The sequence below is a fragment of the Grus americana genome, chromosome 1 (assembly GCF_028858705.1).
Source record: "Grus americana isolate bGruAme1 chromosome 1, bGruAme1.mat, whole genome shotgun sequence".
Classification (NCBI taxonomy): Eukaryota; Metazoa; Chordata; class Aves; order Gruiformes; family Gruidae; genus Grus; species Grus americana.
The window spans coordinates 13790542-13811883 of NC_072852.1; the positions used below are offsets into that span (position 1 = coordinate 13790542).

The 21342-nt window shown below is 36.5% G+C and overlaps 1 protein-coding gene across 1 annotated transcript in view; it reads right to left on the reverse strand.

The window, feature by feature from the left end:
• PTPN12 (protein tyrosine phosphatase non-receptor type 12) overlaps nt 1-21342 on the reverse strand; it is an 81391-nt gene that overhangs the window by 59038 nt on the left and 1011 nt on the right. The window lies entirely within an intron of this gene.

Sequence of the window (21342 nt, forward strand, 5' to 3'; positions counted from 1 at the left end):
TCAAATGGTTTGAAGTTTAACCTTTTAAAATCATTAACATTTTAGAGGAAATTTTTAATTCTGAAGACTCGTAAAAGCTCGCATCAAACTAAAGGGTCAAGTAACAAATGTATGTCCTCTTTTAAAACCAGCGCTGACAACCTAAATCCCCGATACTTCTGAAATAAAGCCTTTACATACCTTTTATTGCCTTAACATCAAAGCTGCAAGTCAAACTTTAATTTCCAAGCAGCTTGTAGGATGCCTTTATTACATTTATAATGTAATTACTTCTGAAATTCTTCTATTTTGAAGAGCAGAGAAATGTTTACCTCCTATGAAGTATACACTCAATCACACAAAGGTTTTTAAAAGTAGCCTCTCATTGATGTTTGTACCCTACAGGCTATGTTTGTTACACAGCTAATTTGCTAAATACAGTCCTTCTACAGTGCCAAATCTCAACAAATGAAAAGGTATGAAAGCCAACTGGTAAAGTGAATCTGGTTCAGGCAAGCACCTTGTCAATCAAGCCGCTGATAAATTTACAGTAACCCTCAACTGTCATCACTTTTAAAAACTGAATATCTACAATCCAGAATGTAGAAGTAGACAGTTTGTTTGGTAAACAAGAGCGAACCCTCATTGAGTTTTTTCTATCTGAAATACAAACAGCTTTATTCAACAGCCCCAGGCTCTGGATGATAGATTTACTTACAGGTTATTTCAGAAACGCACAGGAATACCTTCAGATCCAGCCTTATCTATAATTCTCATCTATGTGGAATAAGTGACAAAGTAATGACTCCACTTCCTTTCTTGGGAAATGAAGCTGTTCTAATCTGAACTTCAAATAAGTATTTGATATGGTGCCAATTCAAAAGAAGAGTGAATTTTTACAAGAATTCAGGTGAGACAAGAGTCTCTTTCATCTGTTTTTTACAAGAAAAAATATTGGAAAAAAATCATCTGACTGGAGGCACTTCACAAGTGGAGTTTCTCAAAAAGCTTCCCAGGCCAATGGGGCATTTTCCTTCATGATTTCTCATGAAAAGCAGAGCATGCTGACAGATGTTCGATGACAAAGCTAGAAAACAATCAACAAGAGGAGAAGATGGGAATGTTACATAAAGCAAGCAGACAGACTTTCAGGGTAATAGAAACAAGACTAAACTTAAAAAAGCCAGATAAAGTTGTACACTAGAAGATGACAATGAAGGAGACACACATGCATATTACCACAAACTAAGTGACAACTCACAAGCATTTGTAGTAGTCACCGAGGATATAAAGACACAAAATATTTACTGTCAAGCAAGCTGTATTCAGTAATAAGTCCAGCATGCTGGGATATTTCTAAAGATGAGACAATACAAATTCTCAACAGTCAACAGAAGATAAAAGCTATTTTTCTTCTTTCTTCTTAATTAAAGTAACGGGTCAGCTGAAGCTGTGATTTTCTTTTTTGATGGTTTGTATGTTCTTATTTTTCTTCATGGTCTGATATTAATAAAACTGATTCAACTTGAAATTACTGACATTTTCCTCTCAGGGTATAACCATTCATATTCTACTTTATCTATTGCTTTCATTGCATAAGTGCCCTTTAGCACAGAAAAAGTGTTAGTAGCCTTCATGTTTTATTTTCTGGTATTTCATATAAAACATGAATTCATTTTTATGTTAATGTTTTTGGTTGCAGTAGTCTGGTTTTACTTTAGGATACTTACACTGTAACCAAAGAATGATAGCAAACAGTAAAATAATCTTTGCATCTTTCAGCGAAAAAAAAAAAAAAATCAATGTTTTCTCTGGACAAGGAAGCAATATTTTCCTTTTTAAAGGCCATCACTAAACATTTAAATCTAACACTCTCATTCTAAACACTGTCAGTCTACACTTCCTCTGACTCTTCCACCATTAAATGAGGCATGAAAGGCTTCTTTTAATTTTAAAGCATAAAGTGCCTCAAAACTGCCTTTTGTTTTAACCTCATTTAGAAAGTTGCTAGATGGTCAACAAATCCAAAACCAGTACATTATTGTTTAATGAACCCTAGTGCAGAATCACTTAAACCCTCAGATATCAAACATTAATCTGCAGCACTGGTGCTATTTGCTCACAGGCACAATGACTTACTCAGTCCACATCAACTGTCTCAGCAGAAGATGCCATGTTTAACTGTTCAACTATCAAGCTTTATGCAGTGTTTATTTTCTTTGATAGAGAAATCTGGATTTTATTACTTCAACTGAAATGTCTATTTTTGTCTTTAAAGCAATACTAATGTTTTGATGAACATTTTCAAAAAGTTTGATTTCTGAGCACTGTCCTCTTCTTTGGAACATTCCTGGAAAAATTGTGTTTTTGTCAAATTTTTTTCCTGCTACTCAGTTCCCAGTTAAACTAACAGATGTCTGAGACAAGCTGCAAAGCAACACTACCACGTGTTATTAGGCTTCAAGTTTCATTGAAAGGATAGGCCCAGAACTGAAGGAAACTTAAAAGCACTGTCTGTCTCAGAGGTGAGAAGCTGGATCATCTGCCTCTTCTTGCTGTGCTACACAGGTAACTGATCATCTGCACAAGCTGGGAGGACAACTGGGAAACACAGTATCTTAAATCATTTTGTTACAAACACCTGAGGTTCACATGCCAGCAACTTGACTGAGCAAAAGAGAACCCCACCAGCAACAAAAAAAAACCAGTTTGACCGCACAACCTATAATCCTTAAACCTCAGTAGTAGTTACACAAAACTAGCCAAGCTTTCCCACACACACGCCTTCTTCATCCAAACAACCCTGAGGATCTATCTAAACGAACACAAAATTTAGGTAAGAGTCCAGAAGATATCCTTAAAGCAGCAGTTTGCTTGCCCTGTGTCTGTGGAACCCATCCACTAGATGTCAGTGTCCTCTTGGGCAGAGGAAAACCTTGGCTCCAGTTGAAAAGACGGCAGCTGATAGTCCTTGGTTATCAGGTCTACTGTAAAGGAGGAAATTCTTATGAAGCATCCCTGGGCTTCACCTGGGTCACAACAGTAACATCTTTTGATATCAGACATAGAACATAGAGTCCTAGACACAAACTTTAGCCAGTAAGGTAAAAGGCTAAAGACCAAGAGCTGTTTCACACAACATTACTGATTAGAAGTACACCACATGGGTCAATAGATACTAAGGCACACTGAAAATGGGTGATAAAAAGGGCTCAAAAGGTATTTGTTTCCTATTTCCTACAATACCCTAAACCACAAAATAACACCTCTGAGAAAAAAAAAAAATCAGTATTAGACATAAAAATGTGCTCTACCTCTACCAAAATTCAATCAGGCCTAAAGAGACTTAGACTCAAAAGCAATAAATTCTTATAGCACAGTGTGAAATCCTCTGTGACGGGCACGAAAACACCACACCCTAAGTAAAGGACAGAGCAGAAGTCAAAGTTCAGGCACATTAAGTGTTTGTTGCAGGAAGAAATGGGTAGGTGTTTCTATTCACCTGCACGAAATCTAGGTATTAAGATAAACTATAAATTTAGAATAGAGTATTTCAGTTAGAGGGGACCTACAGTGATCATCTAGTCCAACTGCCTGACCAATTCAGGGGTGTCTAAACTTGAGTCTAAAAGGAGAATACTGACACAAAAGGAACCGTAAACTTGGAGGCAGGACCACATCCTGAGAAACTAATGCCATCCTGCTGACAGGCAATGACATGCCAGAGGGGCAGCAGCAGCAGCATGCATTACAAAAGCAGACAGACAAACAAGAGGAAGGTGAGAAAAATCAAGCTAAGTTTCCGTAATATATTTTAATACACCCAGGATTGTCTAGACCCATACTATCAAGAAAGCAATCACAGTAGTGGTAGCATGCACAAGAAACCTGGTGCTTCTTGTGGAGGAGATTGGGAAGGTTATGAAGCTGAAAAATAAGAAATCAAGAATTTCAGATGGGGTACAAAGTACAGATTTCTTTCTTTATAAAGATATCAGATCAATTTGCCAGAGAACTCTCTCACTCAATCCCCCAACAATAAGAATACCTTGAAGCAGATTTGAGCAAGTACAGGACCTGTCTAAAGACACAGCTCCAGCAGAACCACTTATAGTTACAGCATACTTGTATCTGGTATCCTTGCCAGACAGGAAAAGGCTAAAAAAAAAAAATTCACCACAACTTTTTCCTTTAGAAATAGGAACTTTAAAAAAAAAGAAAATGAGGAAGTTGAATTTGCAGGCAGCACAGGGCCTGTTTAAACACGTCAGGTAGCAATACCTGCTGCTATCCTGGCTGGCAATACAGCAGTGATGCGTCCTGGTGTCCTGTGATGCTCAACCTGCTACTACAGAGCCTGGGAGCTTCTACTCAGAATCTGCCATTGATACAAACTAGCAGGATGGCTCTTTTATTTCTTACAGTCTCTCAGTATCCACCAGTCAGAATGAAGTCTTAGACTAGGTGTACATTTGATTTGACACATTACAGCATTTTTTTATATTATGAAGAAACCTAAAGTATCTCATGATCCTAAAATTTATCTACTCACCTTCTTCCCCAGTTAAGAATATACCACCATGTACAGCAGATTATTTTTTTATCCTTTCCAGACAGCACCATACAATCTCATTCATGCTACTGCTTTGTCCCAAGCACCACAATTGTAGTTATGATCACTTTAACTGTTCGCTGTTTTATAACCAAGTTATTGTTAAGGGACTGTCTGTCTTTTACCCAGCTCCTATTTGCCTGAGCAAGTCTCAGACAATTTTACTCTTTTGCTCTTATGCTGTGAATCCAAGAAATCTCAAGAAAACTGCCTTCATTACGGAAATAACTTCATGTTTTTCTTCCCATGTGCATCTATGTGCTACAAGAATACTGTGTTTGCTGGTCCATCTCTTTCCAAGGTAATTGTTTCGATAATTTTAATGAACAAGTGGTCCTTTAACAGCAGCAAAGGCAATAAGGGGATCATCCTGGCCAAATTCCAACTTTGACAACATTTCCTGTAAGTCTTATTTACACCATATCTTCATCTACCATGCTGATACTATTGGTTGGTCAAAGATGGGTGTACTCAGCACTGACATAACTGATCTGTAGATTCATCTACTCATCTTCCTCCCCAGCTATGAATATACCTATTGTAGCATGTGTGGCAAATTCGAATTTCAACACCACTAAAAAATAGAACTAAAAATGTTTGTAACATTTTGAGATCCTTTCCATGTAGCATAAGATAATCTCATTCATAGTATTCCTTTACCCCAAACACCGCAATTAAAATTAATATCCAACTAATTTACTGCGTTCAAGTAACGAACCCATCACTTCAGCATACAAGTAGCCTTTACAAATAATACTTAAGGGTTTATTAATTCTGATTTAATAATTATTAACTATGTACTTAAATATTTAGATACCACCAAACCCCCATAAGTTACAAATGCTAATGAATTGGTGGAATTGATGAAAATCACAGTTTCTTATTTTAAGAAATCAGCAAAAATATAATAAAGTAGCAAAAAGTAGATTCTAGGCCTTTCCATCTTTTAGGGAAAGGCAAGTAACCACTTTGGATACAACTCTGTGGCATACTTTAGATTTTAAAAGAAGTTTCCATCTAGCTATAAACATAAGCACATAAACTGCTATTCATCTGCTTCCTTCCATCACATATTAAGGAAGCTAACAAATGGAATACAGGAAAGAACAGTTTTTTGTGATTTACACGATTATAAGATATGGATAGAGGGGTTTTCTACTTCTATAGCTTTGGGATTTTTAAGTTTGGTATGAGCCATGCTTCTTCATCAATGCAAGACTGTTCAACTTCTGGTACAATGAACTACCACCAGGACAGTTTCCTACCCACCCCTACAGACAAAGGTTAGCTGGATTGTTTTTCCTGTACTGGAAGCAATAGTTAACTTAAATGACAACAGCTATTTATATATTGAGATTGCACATATCGATAACTTAACCGTTGCACCACGTTTAACAGTTTTCCACCTCTTAGCCTTTTATTCCAATTCTGTTCCCTTTAATCTTATTTTCTAAGCCACTAATCTCCTTTATTACTATTCCTTCCTCATATCGGAGCAAACACTGTCTTTATAGTAACTTGCCACTGACACTGGCTGCAGCCCACACTTACCCATCTAGGAACAGGAACGTTGCTCAATACTAAATGAAGTATTCCTCTTTTCTCTGCTTACAGATACATTTAAAAAATTCTGAGAAAATACTACAGTTGTGGTCAAATTCACATTCTAATTCTGGAAAACAGGAAACCATTTCAGCAAAGCCACAAAATTAACAAGGTGACTTGGTGAGATGTTCTGACTGTGGATGCATCAGAAGAGAGGCAGCAGGTGGGTTAGCATCACAAAGCCCACTGCCTGCAGGGACCACAGTCAGGCCTTGTCTGACTGTAAAACACTGGTGACAGCTCTTGGGACAAGCAGAACTTCTTCCACATTTTTACTGTCTCTTTCAACTCGGTATATTGCTCAACATACATTACTCAGAGATCAGCAGGCTGCTAACCTACACACAAATAAGCTACGAATACCTTCCTGTTTTAGCTCACTAAAACGCAATGTAATCTCCACAAAGAAACTCCTGTTTTTGAATAGCTTCCTCCTAACTTTTACTCTTTACTGCTTCCTTCTCCATCAAGATGGGTTTTTACCTCCCTCAAGAACAATTACACTTTACAGCATTTTACTGAATATTGAACTCACAGCTCTAAAATTGCAGAATCGACACTTAATTACACTTTCAGATAATGGAAATTTAAGTTTGTGAAACCACTAGTCACAGCTCTTCAGAATGACAAAATAAGTAGATGAAATACAGCAAATGAGGAAAGTTGCATTACCAAAGTTACTTCCTCAGATCTATCAAAGCCACTCTTGGGAAAGGCTAGACAAGAAAGAATGAAATCTAAAATTTTACAAAGAAAGACAGGAAATACTAAAAGCAAGCAAAGTATACTTTATACAAGTTTTATACAAGAAAAGAAAAAAAAGAACAATTTGGAACATGAGGCTACATAGCACAGAATGACTTAAGAGGAACAGGTTGTACTGCTGCTGACAGCCATGAAAACTGCATGACTTGCTTTTCAGTGTGGAAACAGACGTGTCTTTAGTCAGAAAAAATCCAACCTTTTAAATTCCTACAGATGTGGAAGACTGCCTATTGCAATATTTCTAGCTAGCAAATAAGCTAGATATTGCATGCAGTTTGGATTGGGGAGAAACAACAACCCTTTCCAAATATCAGAACTCCCCACACTAAAAAGAGAACTATTTAAACACACAATTTTAAGTAGGACATAAGCCAAGTTTCTCAGTCTTATTTTCCCTTGATGGAAGTGGCAGCATTCCAAACATAATCAATAGCTATAAAAGATCTCAATTTATTTTCAACGCCATCAGTTAAGTTCAACCTCAGCCCCAACGTCTGCTACACTTTGACTTTACAGAACAGTAGCATTTTTCTAAAGCCATGCTGTCTTTAATCCTTGCATTGTGCCCTCCCTTAAAGGCTACCTTCTTCTCACTCCCAGTTGCTAGCAGCATGCATCAGTATTCCACTGGGTAACCAGAACAGCTATTAATGCTAATAAGCCCAGACAGGAATACACATTTGTTCTAAAGAGACAGTAACTGTATGACAAGTAATAGGATGAGACATACAGCATTGCTAAATCCTGGCTTTAAAATGCAAAATACAGAAATACATACTCTACAGCCAAAGTGAATCCATTCACAGGAGCAGTGAAGTATCACAATGTCTTATCAAGATGTAAGTGCTTCTTATAGACGCATTACAGTGAATAGTACATTATGTGAAAACGCTCAAGTACACACTACTTACTAGAAGACTGCATCATGACCCCAATGCAAGCTGCACTGCTATTCTCTCTGAATATTGACTGCATCCCTGGTAGCTGTCAGAACTCAATACTTATTTCAAGATACTCAGATTAGGCTTTGGTCTCCAGGAATCTCTGTAATAATGAAGCTTAGACAATAGTTCAGTACTACAGTTCCTTTTTTGAGGAGAAGAATCCATAAGCAATATTATCCAGTCCAATACAAACCCTGGAATATAAATCATGGTGAAACAAAAACCATAACAGGAAAATTCATAAGAAACAGCGTGCATGATTATTTTATAAAGACAATTTCCAAAGAGAACAAAAAAAAGTGCAATTTTCAGACGTGCAGAGAAAACAACCTGTTACATTCAAAAAGCTTTGGAGAAACTCTTCCAGTCCCTGCAGTTGCTTTTAACCAGTCTGGTTAAAACTCATTGTCCTGCTTCCCAGGCTTCTTGTCCCATTGTCCAGAGCTAACACACTTTAAAGGTTTTCATTTACTAAAAAATGTTCATTATCAGAGCTAGATAACATTTGCAAACTTTATTATCCTCTTAAAGAGAAAGTTAAGAGAATAAAATGTATGGCTAAGTTATTCTCTTCTGAATTTAAAATGAAACTCAAACAGATCAGCCAGTTCTACTTTGACCATTGAATTGAATTCCACCCCATATACCTTCTCTCTTATTATAACCCAACAATTGATCAATCAATCAATGCTTGCACAGCTTAAAAGGGTAGCAAACGACACTAAAGACAATCATTTGCCTTCAGTTCGTTAAATCCATAACAACCCATACAAAGCTAATGCTTGTTCTGAAAAAAATGCTTGTTCAAGTCTAAAAGCAAGGCAAAGACAAAGTTGAAGAAAACTATTTAACTTATTCACATGGTTTTGCACTCATCATACAATGGCATCTGTCTTCCAAAAACAGTAATAACTGATGGTTTAAAAAAATCAGGAAATCATTCTAACAGTACAGGGATAAGGTAGCACAAGTATAGGAGTAAGGGGGAAGGAAGGAAGAAAAAGAAAAAAAAAACAACAGAGAGAAGCAAAATGAAAATAAAATATCCAAGATAGATCAGGGTTGATATGTGTTGAATCAAAAAAAAAAAATACATGTTGCAATTTGCATAAGATTTGACAGAAGTACTATGCCCAGTAGAAAACCATACACTTTGCAGGGATGATTCAACTACTAGCTCACATAAATGCAGAATTCTAAAGGATATCTTGTTTATACAATGTCCAGAAGCTAGATCCAACAAGCTAAAGACAAATCAAAAGACAACAGTATGAATGCAAAAGGAAGCCTACATGAGCAAGCATTTCTTCTATCTTTTCTTCTGCAAAAATCCTTCTTCTGTGGCATTTGAGATAACCTCCAGAGAAGGTTGGAGAACTTTGCTTATGCCAGGTGTATCGTGAATTTTAAGGGTATCTCAATCCCAGTTTATAAATTAAAACGTTTTATATACTTAACTTTCCAGACAATAGACAATTATATACCCATTAAGCTGACCTACTACAGGAAGGAGAGAAGGTTGTGATCTCTATCCAAACCAATCTTCAGTTCAAGCATATAAAATCAGTAAGCTACATTCCTACCAACAGAACATTTCACATTCTCAGTTGCTTCCAGTGAATGCTAAATTCCAGTATCACACTAGCAAGAATCTGTTAAGGGGGGGTTAAAAAAAAAATAAATCACACAAATCTTATAAGTAAATATTGTCTGCTGTATTATTATCACTTATCTTGGAATAGTTTGCAAGGAACAACACCTGAAAATCTACACAACAGCACACGGTTCAGGAAACTCCTGACTTCAGGATCAAGTTCTGGAGGTTTTGAAGTGGTAATACAGTGACCCCATAAAATCTAAAGGACATGGCATTGAAATGCAAGAATAGAAGGAATTCATTTTCACATTTATTTACTAAAGCAAATTCCAGTGACTCCCTGACATGTCATACAAGTTCCTTTACCTGACTAAAATCATGGTCACATTTAGTTCAAAGGTACCGTCTCTCTAGAAATAAATCAGTTCACTTCTTAATTATACCCCCTTACTGAATTCCCTTTTTACTTCATTGCTACTTTTCTCACTTCTAAACACATCTTGGCCTGATGTACACTTAATATGTCTGGAAGTTATCTTCATCCATAAGAGCTAAAAATATCATCACTGAGATTTTTATATGCACTGAGGGTTTTGTATGCACATAATTCCTTCACTTGATGATCATATTGCCTTACTTTACTAGACACAGTATTTTTTCTATGAATACAGGAAGGGAAGCCTATTATGTATGCTATAAGACTGTACAAACAGGATGCTGGCTTCATTTTCACACAATCGCCAATTTAAACAGTGTTAATGCTTTTTAAAATGCTGTGCCAGAAAGATACGTTGCTATAGCTTTGCACCAAAAATGCTATAGTGTTTAATAACATATAAATTACCAAATGTAAGCTCTCATTCAGGCTATTCGGTATTAGAATTAGTTATGGGACTAGCTAGCATTTTAGCAGTAAATATTACTTCCCTTTAGGAAATCACGGTTTATGGCAACAGCTTGCTGACTTTAGGAAACACATTTTTTCAGTGTTATTGGTCTCTCGATTTAAATAACTTCTTAAAAGGCTACAGATTTCTGTGATTTGTAAGAAATACAACTAGGCTTCTCTCTGCCAGTTTCATGTATTCAAGTTTCTACCTGTTCTTTTCAGAAGAACAAAAATAGGAAGTTGATATCCTAAACAACTTGCAGGCTGCATTTTCACGGTAACAAAAAAAAAAATAGAAAGCTCAAATTTTATCATCTTAATCAAAATATTAAGAAAACATCTGGCACCAGTTTAAGCAGCACCTAGAGCAATGTTACTACAGAGTATCAGGGCAATTCCCATAGCAGTTCTATGGAATAGCCTTTGGAAAAGTTCTTCTGTTTATAAGGAAAATATAGAAGGTTGTGACTGATTTGTGAGCGACTATATGGCTTAATATTCAGCTTAATGGCAACTCACTTCAGAACATTCAGTCTGAAAAACAGACTTGTGTTCAAAGCTTTAAGTGCAAAGCTTCTGTGTTCCAGTTTTATAGCAAAAAGCTGTTAAAGGAAACAAAGTTAGTTGCATATCTCCCTTCTGGGCCTACTCTTCATGAAGCAGAAATAAAAGAAAAATAAAGTATGTATAAAACAATGCATTTCTTTACTCAGATAAATTCCCGTAAGTGTCTGAAGTACTTTCAAAGATCCTTCTACCTGCCTAAAATCGTCATTTTTCTCCATTAACATTTACATATAGTTCCCTATATGGCCATTAACATTTACACACCATTACGTTTATGCAACCTCACAGGAAATGAGTTAAAATTAGTTTTACATTTTAATTTCATCATAATAAAAATCAACAAGGTTTTGTGTAACCACCTATACGACTAAAAATGGAAGTCTTAGAAGAAACTGTCAAATGCTTAGAGCCATCTGGGGAGACTCACAGTATCTAAGAGATTATTTCCTTCCTTTAACACTTCGTGCAATAGGGGTGCTGCCCTATAGGCAATTTATAATTAATTCATTTCTGCCGGAATTCTGAGGTTTTTTGAGTTAAACTAACCTACATACAGCCTTCCCTCCAGAATACTGTTTCATTTTCCAGCTTTATTTTGAGCTAAATGATTCCCTTGAGTACTCCTACTGGACAGCTGTATTCTTTTCAATTAACAATTACCTATTTGCTAAAATTATCAGAATATACATAAGGGAGTAACTAATAATGAAAGCATAGCTTCCAGTAGTAATCCTGCTTCCTATGCAGGAAGGAAAAGATTCAAGTTGAAAATAAAGGAAGAATTAAGACTTATTTTCTACATGTGGAAAAGCAGTAAAAAAAAAAAAGGCTCTGCACTGCAAAAATGCAGGACATTATACATTTACCACTGAGGCATCCCCATGATCAATTTTACTCACTCACAGAGCAGCTAGTCATCAACTTACAAACCCAACCTATCCACAGTCTAAGTGCAGTGCACTATTCATATCACTAGTTTTTGTTTGTTTGTTCTGCTTTTCATGTTAATTAATTCAGTTTTGTACAGTAAGATCATGCAAATACTGGACAACTAATAAAAAAAAATCTAAGTACGAAGCTATACATAAGCACCATATATGCTACCAGAAAACTGAGTGCCTTGAGGGACAAAAAAAAAGGATGCTGTTCCACTGAAGGGTTATGCATTAGAGTGTCAAACAGTCAAAAAAAAAGTGAAACATTTAGGACACAGTGCAACACCACTCAGGCTTCTTAAGAGCTGTGCAGTTTCCACAGCAATCAGTCATTTCAACGTGATGCATAATCTACACTGGCAAGTCCCTTGAACACTTGAAGACAGGAAATCCATATAGCATCCTTTGAATTAGGAAGCCAGTTGTTCAAAGATAGCTGTCCTCCAAGGACTATCAGAGGAATAATGCCATACTAACATAAATGAAAGACAAGATCTATTAAAAAATAATAACCAAACTATGTAAAACAATATGAAAATTCTGGACCAACAGCCCCTGAAACTCTCAAATGTGGTAAGTAGCTGGGAATTATGCCTACCAGTCTCTGAAGTCCAGTCAAAACCTGCATGAACTCAAACCTTGCCTAAACAGCTGCAGATTCCTCATCCATGATATTCACCTTACAGCAGACAGGAAAGACAGCAATGATAGCGGGGTGCTAAATGTTCAACCTCAGTAAAAGCAGGAAGATGAGGCAACGTCAGTCGTGGACCACAACCTTTTCAGCCTCCCATTGATTGTCCTTTATTAGCTGTCCAGAAGAAAAAGTCTTAGCCCTGTGTACCCACTGTAGCCCAGCTCCACAGCTGAAAGATGGTCAACTACCTCTCCAGAACTAAAGAACGAACTGCTTTCAATCTCACTGATCCACGTAGAAGCTGTTCTTCCTGTGATCGTAAAGAGTACAAAGTATCTGAGTGTTTTTAGACGAAAAACAAAAAGCAGATGTCATCCACATGCGGCATTAAGAATGACAAGACAGCAAAACAGACAAATGCAGCAAGATACAAAGTTGTTCAAGAGAACACTGTACTTTGACCTTAGAAAAATAAACAAAGCCACACAGAACTTACAGGACTACATAAAAAGGAAATTAATATTAAAAAAAAGTTTAAAATTGACAAGTTCAGTATTATAACTAAATAAAAGAGATGAAAGTAATGCATATGTTCTTTAAATCAATATGGTTTTAATTTCCCGTTAGAGACTGACGCTTTCCAACCCATGACTTTAGACACCAAAACTCCTAGCTAAGATCATACACTTAAAACTAATATATTTCAATGTTTAAGAATCAAGACCTGCTCTCCAACATATTAAAAATAAGGGTATAGTTCTTCCTCCAAAGTGAAAGGAACTTAAATTATATGGATATGCTTATGAACACTTAACAGCTGTGTTAGGATTTCTTCAAATCATAGCAGATTAAAAATTGAACAAGCCAACCGACCCATACAGCACTTAGAACTTTCAGTCTACTAATGTAGTTGCCCTTGGCACATTCATAACGCTAAAGCAGTTCAATTCTTTTTCCTGGACTAATGGAGCTCAGAAGTAAAATAAATTAAAAAAATTAACTGTCAGAAGCATCATGGCAGGATTTCCGTCAAAATTAGTGATGCTTCCTTCTACAAATCTGAATGAAACACGTATCTTTATTCGCTTTTGTTCCTAATGACATGTCTAGCCCACGAGGCAACATCATTCATAGCTTCAGTCGTCTTAAAATAGCTAGGTATTTTCCCTCATTGAAGTAAGTGGCTACATCAGCTTGCTACTTTTTACAGCTGATAATTCAATTCTTCTAGGCTTTTCTTTCAAAAGACATTTCCATTAGAGCAATATTGCCTTTAAGTCTTCCCACAAATTGATTACCACCAATAAAATTACCTTTTAAAGAAATTAAAAGTATCAGTTTGCAGGAGGATAGATAAGACTAAAAACTAGGTCAACCAAACTAGGTCATCCATTTATACCTCTATTTATCTGGTACCTTTTGGGAAACTTATTTCTCTACTTCATCTTTTTAGTTGTTTAAGATTTTTTTATTCTAAAGCTGATGGCAAAAGGGTAGTAAGAACAAGGCCTTCAGTTACAAGCTGTAACTTTCCTACACAAGCCTCTCAGTGACTGTAACATCCTGACATCAGTAATTAAAGATACTTTAAACAACGGTTCCCAACCCAGAACGATGGTCCTAACATCTAACAGACTTCACTGAGCTCTTCTACTCTTACAATTCTTTCCTTACCTTGCTATTGCACTCTCAGCTTCCTTGGTAAAGCTACTATCGTTGTACTGTTTCAACGGTATTGGGTCTGAACACAATTTTGTTTCTCAAAGACATAGAGGGATTCAAAACAGTACCTTAACAATACAGCCACTCTATGAGGCACCCAGTTCTGGATCAAAAACTCAACAGCTATACCAGAGTGCTCTCCTTCCATGAATACATTCAGACTGTTCAACTTTGAACAAATAATTCATAAGTAAGTTTATATTGGCAAGGTTTTTTTTACCACATGAAGCAGGAAAACAAAGAGCTAAATCTCTTTGCAACATTCACATACTCATTAACAGACATAGAAATGCATCTCCATGCTTCATTTAGGGCAAATATACACAGCTGTTATCCGAACCTGCACTGGCATAACCATAGCAATTGTAGAGCACAACAGCCCGAGGAAAACCCCAGGATGCAAATACCAGGATGCAAACATCACACTTCCTAACGGCACAAAGAGTTTCTGCTCTACCCAATTAACTTATGCTTTACTCAATCCTGTATCTGACCTTTAACACTGATGCCTCTCCCTAAATGAAAACTGTTTTATAAGACAAAGAAGAAAAGCATCATCTAGCTTCTGATTTCAGCTCTACAAACGTGTACTCAAGATACTACCATAGTTCTGTCTTTTCCCAACACTAACAACTGCATTACTATTTTCTCTATGCCAAAATTTCCTATGTACTAAGGACATTACAGTGCAACTGTATTAGTACACAACACAATCTACACATCCTACATAGTAACAGTGAAGAAATTTAAACGGGATTTCTCTTTATTACAAGTTAATGGCTTTAGGATAAATTTTAAAAGCCTCAGACTTTTGTTGCACTTACTGTTAACAAATGGATACACATTAGGTAAGCAGATATTCAGATTAACCTTTCCCTGCTTGCAGAGCTCATAACTTTGCTTTAGATGTAATAATATAAAGGAAAAATACCCTGAACCTATTGCAGTTTTAAGGTAAATTCTTGCTATAGCAATCAGTCACACATATATGCAGAGTAGTATATAGACTTACATCCAGATATATGCATATATCTCTGCATGTACATAGATCTACAGAACTATAGATTAGGGTCTAGGGTTGATGAACTACGGTCACACAAGACATATCTATAGATAGATATTTAGGTATTGTCATGGATGGAGTCATGTACTTCACTCACAAGAGAGAAGCAACAGTATGTTTATCGATATAAACAGTGATTTAACAAAGTTTGATAGTAAATGTGACAGTGGCTTAACAAGATTTATGGCAAAGTACACTTGATTATTTACTGCACAGAGGACAAGGTCAGACAAAACTGTCAGGGAGACCCTCCCGTTGAGTCACGAGGTTCAGAAAGAACCCCCTTGTTTTCTAAATTTCTTCCCGGAGAGGAGTCTAAGTGCAGCTGGATCCAGTCCTAGTGCCAGACTTGACCAAGAGTTTATGTCTAAAGGATTATGTATGTGCAATTGATTCTTTATGTCACTTACCTAAGATTTCAAAGTTTAGCATGCTATTAGTCACTTACCAAGAATCTGTTGCAGCAAGGAATCTCTCAACCTTGAGAGGCGTCCCTACTCACAAGATTCTGGCATGCAGCACGCTGCCATGCAGGAGAGCTCAATGGGCTCTGGGCTGTCCACTATTTACAGAGTAAGATGATTGACTTACGGTTATATTTGCACACCAGCAAGACATCTGGGTCACTGTTCCAGACAGCCCTTGGCTACCGTGTTGCCATCCATTCCCTAAAGTCGTCCAGCGTAAGAGGGATGCAGCCATCATGAACCCACTGGTGATTATGGCTTGGGGCGGGGGGGAGGGGGGAAGCACACCACCACAGGTATCTATCTATGTATATGTATCTATCTGTACATATGTATAACTATATACAGCAAAAGGCACTGTAGGATTAAGATCAGAATAAAAGCAAAGTATGTATGTGACATGTTTAAATTATTTGGAGTGCATGTAATATGCCATGAGGGGCAAGGCCAGATTACCATTTGCTCCTCCTGAACAATTCTATAATATTCAGTAAAATCAGTACACTACCCTTTAATCTGTAAGAACACTAGACTTACACACTGCTTGCTGTCTTTAGAGACTGAGCAAACAGAACTTACTACCACGCAAGCTATTTGACACAACCCAGAGCATTGCCTAACTGACTTATTTTAGGTTAATTTGCCCAAAAGAACTACTGCAATTTTAGGCAGAGTTTGCAAGTTCTTATACCCTAGGGTCACTATAGCAGCTTTGTGTTTGTATTCAGCTGCCCCTATGAAAATTCAGAATGGCATCTTTGAAACAACAGGAACAGCACTCATTTCCTCAGAGGGGACAAAAACCTGAATATTTGTACTGAATGGTTGTTCCCAGAAAGTTGTATTTTTGTATAACATTTAAAGAACAGTATTTCACAAAATTTCAGAAGCCTATGAAGTTAGGCTTACTGAAATTACTGTTCTGTCATATTGCTCCAACCAGATGTAGTCTATGTAAATGAAGGTTTAGGAATGACCTAGATGACTATCACTGCTCACAATGAAGTGTGTGTCCCCAATCAAATTAACAGCATCTACGTGAAATACAGGTAATGGAAATAAAACTTCAAAAGTACATTAACACTCAAATTAAAGCATAATATGAAAGATGAGTAGTAACAGACCACCCTTTTTTTTTTTATTGTGAAATTATAAAAAGGCTCAAAGCATATCTAAAGTGACAGTTGTCTATGACATATTAACACATCTGTAAGTGCAGAGCTTCTTATAACATGTATGTACAACATACGGGTCATTTTCTCCAAGGCAATCACTTTTTCTATCACACTTAAGGGAAGAGAAGTGCTCAGAATTGTCAATATTCATTCAAAAGCCCCCAATTTACAAGAATTTCATGCAAACCTATATTTACACTGATTTTTTTTTAAGTTTCAAGAAACATTTTACCATCTAGTTGATTCTACCAAAGTCATTTTTCTAGTTTAGCCTGAGCAGATAAAAATTATTTCTCCTGAAAAGACAGTATGTATTTTATAATGCATATGATAAAGCATAAGTTGAGAGTTCGTTTCAAATTATGTGCTACAAGCATGAAACGCATTCAGTAAATACTAGAAAACATCATGACTATACTTTTTTTAAAACTTAAAAATAAGAGTATTATATTTCTCTGCATTATTATCTTTCTTCACTAAGTTCCCAGATTATATGCTTGCCTTATAAATTTGAAAAGTATCTTCACAGATACTGAAGAGGTCCTTTAATGGTATTTAAATCAGAAAGGTTCGCACAAATGCACATTAATAGCGAGATGAGCTTTTAAGAAGGGTGTTTCCCAATTGCTAAGGCTATGATTGAATATAGCATTTGTGATATCTTTAACATTATTTCAGAATGTATAGGAATTAGAACAAAATCAATGTCACAATTGCCATTAGTACATGCACTTTCACTATGTATCTTAGTAGTCTTGATCAGAGATTTAGAATAGTCTAGAGTGCTAATTAATTTTAATAGTCTTAGGTATGTTAGAAAAGATGCACTTTCCTGAAAAAAAAAAAAAACAAAAACCTTACAAGGAAGGCAAGTTTTATGTCATAGCACTGTGTATGATCAGCTTAGCTTTTATTCTTAGATGTCAAGCACATTCCACTTCCCCTTTTTTTTTAAAAAAAAAGGATTTTCACAGAACAATGAGGTAGAAGTACTCAAAAATAAAAATTTCAAAAATAAAACCATCAAGAGGTTAAAATCATAGAAACTACCTTTTTACCTGTTTCAAATCAATGACCCATTCAACGCCCCTGCCATACTTTAGAAAACAGCACATTGAGTTCTCTACTATCTCCAAACCTAAGAGTTTCAGCTTAGATGGATTGAACAGAACAGATACACAATATTTAGTTCTTTGAGCTAGTTACCAGTGCCCTCCTGAATGAAAGTTATAGAGATCTGAGACCAGATGTAAGTACCTAGTAACTCCTTACTAAGTTGTTAAAAATCAGAATTATTTCAACTGACGTCTAAGATAGGAACATTTTGATGCCACTACCTTCAAACAATAGCTGAGGGTCCCCTACACAGTGTCTATTGCAAAAACCACAAACACTTTCAGCCATTCTCTGTGTTCCATGACAACAGATTAGCCAGAGATATAACTCAAAAGATTAAGCAAGATTGTCATATACCATAAAACATTTGAGACATAACATCTGATTTTTTTAAGGTAAAGCTTTACACCATTCGTATTTCAGTTCTCCTATAACAATGGGAATCTACATCAGAGAGTATCAGAATGCTTTTGTCAAGACTACTGCATAAGAAAACAAAAATGTGTTAGCTGTGCATAAATTAAATGAAAAAACAGCAAAAAATATTTATTGAGGTCTTTCTAAAATCTAGAAAAACTGTTTTCTTTGCCTCCATATGGAGCTTTGACTTCCAACCCTTGTCTGACGTAAGACACATGTTCATTATAGAAAATCAGTATCTTGACCATGCTGGTTGTATTCATACAACATGAAACACCAAGAGGAAGCAATCTATACTTACCTTCCTTTTGCCCAATTAGCAGTGTCAGCAGAAAACAAGGAAAAAGCATACTCTTGGATGTATTGTAACCATACCAGCAAAATCCTAACCTACATTATTTTAGGAAAAAGCCCACTTTCCCCTATATCCACAGATACATGCTTATTGGCAAAACACACAGACAAGCCTATACTGTTTCCAAACTATCCACGTCATTTAAACCTAATTGTGCATACCCATAGTACTGAAGTGATCTACTAATAAGTCCGGCTTACTTTCTAGTGCAAACTACTTAAAAGTAAATACATTTGATTTCCAGTAACAAACTTTCTGTTGGTGCCCAGATCACACAATTTATCTTGTAAGCAGGGGAGGGAGGGGAAATAATCAACTTTCCACCTTCCAAGTGGAACACGTTTTCAGGTATGTCAATGGCATTATTAAATAACAGTCTTAGTCATCTACACTATGGACTTTCAGTAACATTCAGTCAGACTTATCAGTCTACTTTCACGTAACTCTAGCTTCTCTGCTCTCACCTTCAGCGGTCCCTGGCACCTATCAAGTACTTTTAGCTCATTCGCTCTGGCCTAAATATAATTCTGTAAGCCTATTACTCAACACATTCAAAGGCAATACAGATGTGAAAATAAAGAATTGTTTTCAATTGCATTCATCCACTATTCCATTCCTATTTTAGATTCCATCTTGACTTGGAAATGAAACGATGAGTAACAGCAATTCCTATTCCACAAATTTGCCACTGCTTAGCAGCAACAGTACATCCTGCACTTAAATGAGAAAATACAACTTCCTCTATTCCCCCCGCCCCGAAAACTCTCTACTAAGTCTTAAAGAAAACAGAATACTGAAGCTTTTTACTCCCTTCACCTCTCTTCTTCTCCTTTTTGAATCATTTTAAAGAGCATCTAAGCATGGCTCAGTTTAAAAAAAAAAAAAACAAAACAGAAACCAAACAACCAAAAAAAACACAGCCCATCACATTAAAACACATACCCAATACCCCAACATGTTCACAGTGGGGAAAAAAAATAAAAATTAGTAATTATAATTCTCGTTGCCATGTTAATCTATATCTGCTTTACTACATAGAGGTGAATATTGAGACTATTGTGAATATTAAGGCCAAGGATCAGCATCCTAGTTTCCTGGGTTTCCTACAATTTATTATGCAAAAATCAACACTTTCTATTTCAAACTTTCATATTTAAGAGGACAAAAGACATTTTGAATGCAATTCTTTCCAAAGCATTTAACGTTGTTTCAGGTATTACATTTTTCTCCTGAAATGCCTTGCCAGTTAGTTCCTACAATCCTATTTTTCCCATTTTTAGCAGCATTCTCTTCCCTTGCTGCTCTACGAAAGCAATGGGAAAGCTTACTGACTATACAGTTGAAAGCTATAGAAACAACATGCTGTCAAATAGAGAAATTGAAACAAAAGCTATTTTTGCATACAGAGGTGCTGCTACTTAGAAGAAAGGAAGAGAAAACTATTGTATACCATTCGACTATAACAAAGCTAAAACATTAGGCTATTTATCAGATATGAAATGGTAGAAGTGGGTTAGGAGATCTAGTTCAAAGTATTAGCATAAACGCTATTAAAAAAATCCCATATTTTTGACTAGTCTAGGCCACCCTTTCTGTAAAGTACATATAGTTTACGTGAACAAGACGGACTCATCAGGACAAGACGAGATGTCAATTTGTCTTTAATAGCAATTATATTACTAAAACTATCACCTAATGAAACAGTTCTGTCAAAGTATTTAACCTTTAAATTCTCATGTGAAGATGTTCTCTTCAGTGAAACAGATTTAGAAATGTCCTATCACTCCAATGCTGTTCTTCATTTTACATATTTCTCTCTTCCTTTCCCACACGCTCGGCAGCATACTTTCAGTATTTGCAAAATCCTGCCCAAAGAGCGTGGCCGATTTCCCACGGGCTCCCACCCCACCCTGGATGAACTCGTTACTTCCCAAAGTCCACTCCACTTCCTCTTCCACCCCTGGACCTGCCAGCACTCCCAACGCCCCTCTGCCTTGCGCAACATCCGCAGCCTCCTCCCCACATTTCAGACAATCCCTGATACGACATTTACATTGAGGGTCTTTTTTTTTTTTTTGTTCCCAGACCACTAGCAAAGACTGACAGCTTAAAGGACTAATAATGTTGCTTTATTCCCAAATAGAGCCAGATAATAAAACAAGCTGCAAAGATCAGCGTATACGGAGGTTGCTAACCCGCTCCTCTTCAGCTCTTCTGTGGGCCAAATTGTATTTTGATATTAAGTGTTTAAACAATATTGAAAAGTGCCAGTGACATCTGCCCAGTCGAAATTGTTGTTCACAGCTCAGACTGTCTATTCAAAAGATAAATCTCCTCAAACATTTTAACAGCCCGATTAAACAGCTAAAATAAACCAGGAAAAGAGCTAATTCTCCAATAAATTCTTCCCCCGAGCGCACACGTTAACCAAAGGCTGACGGTGAACTGATCTGAAAGGAAGAAAGGATGAGGGATACAGGCAGGGCTGCGATGG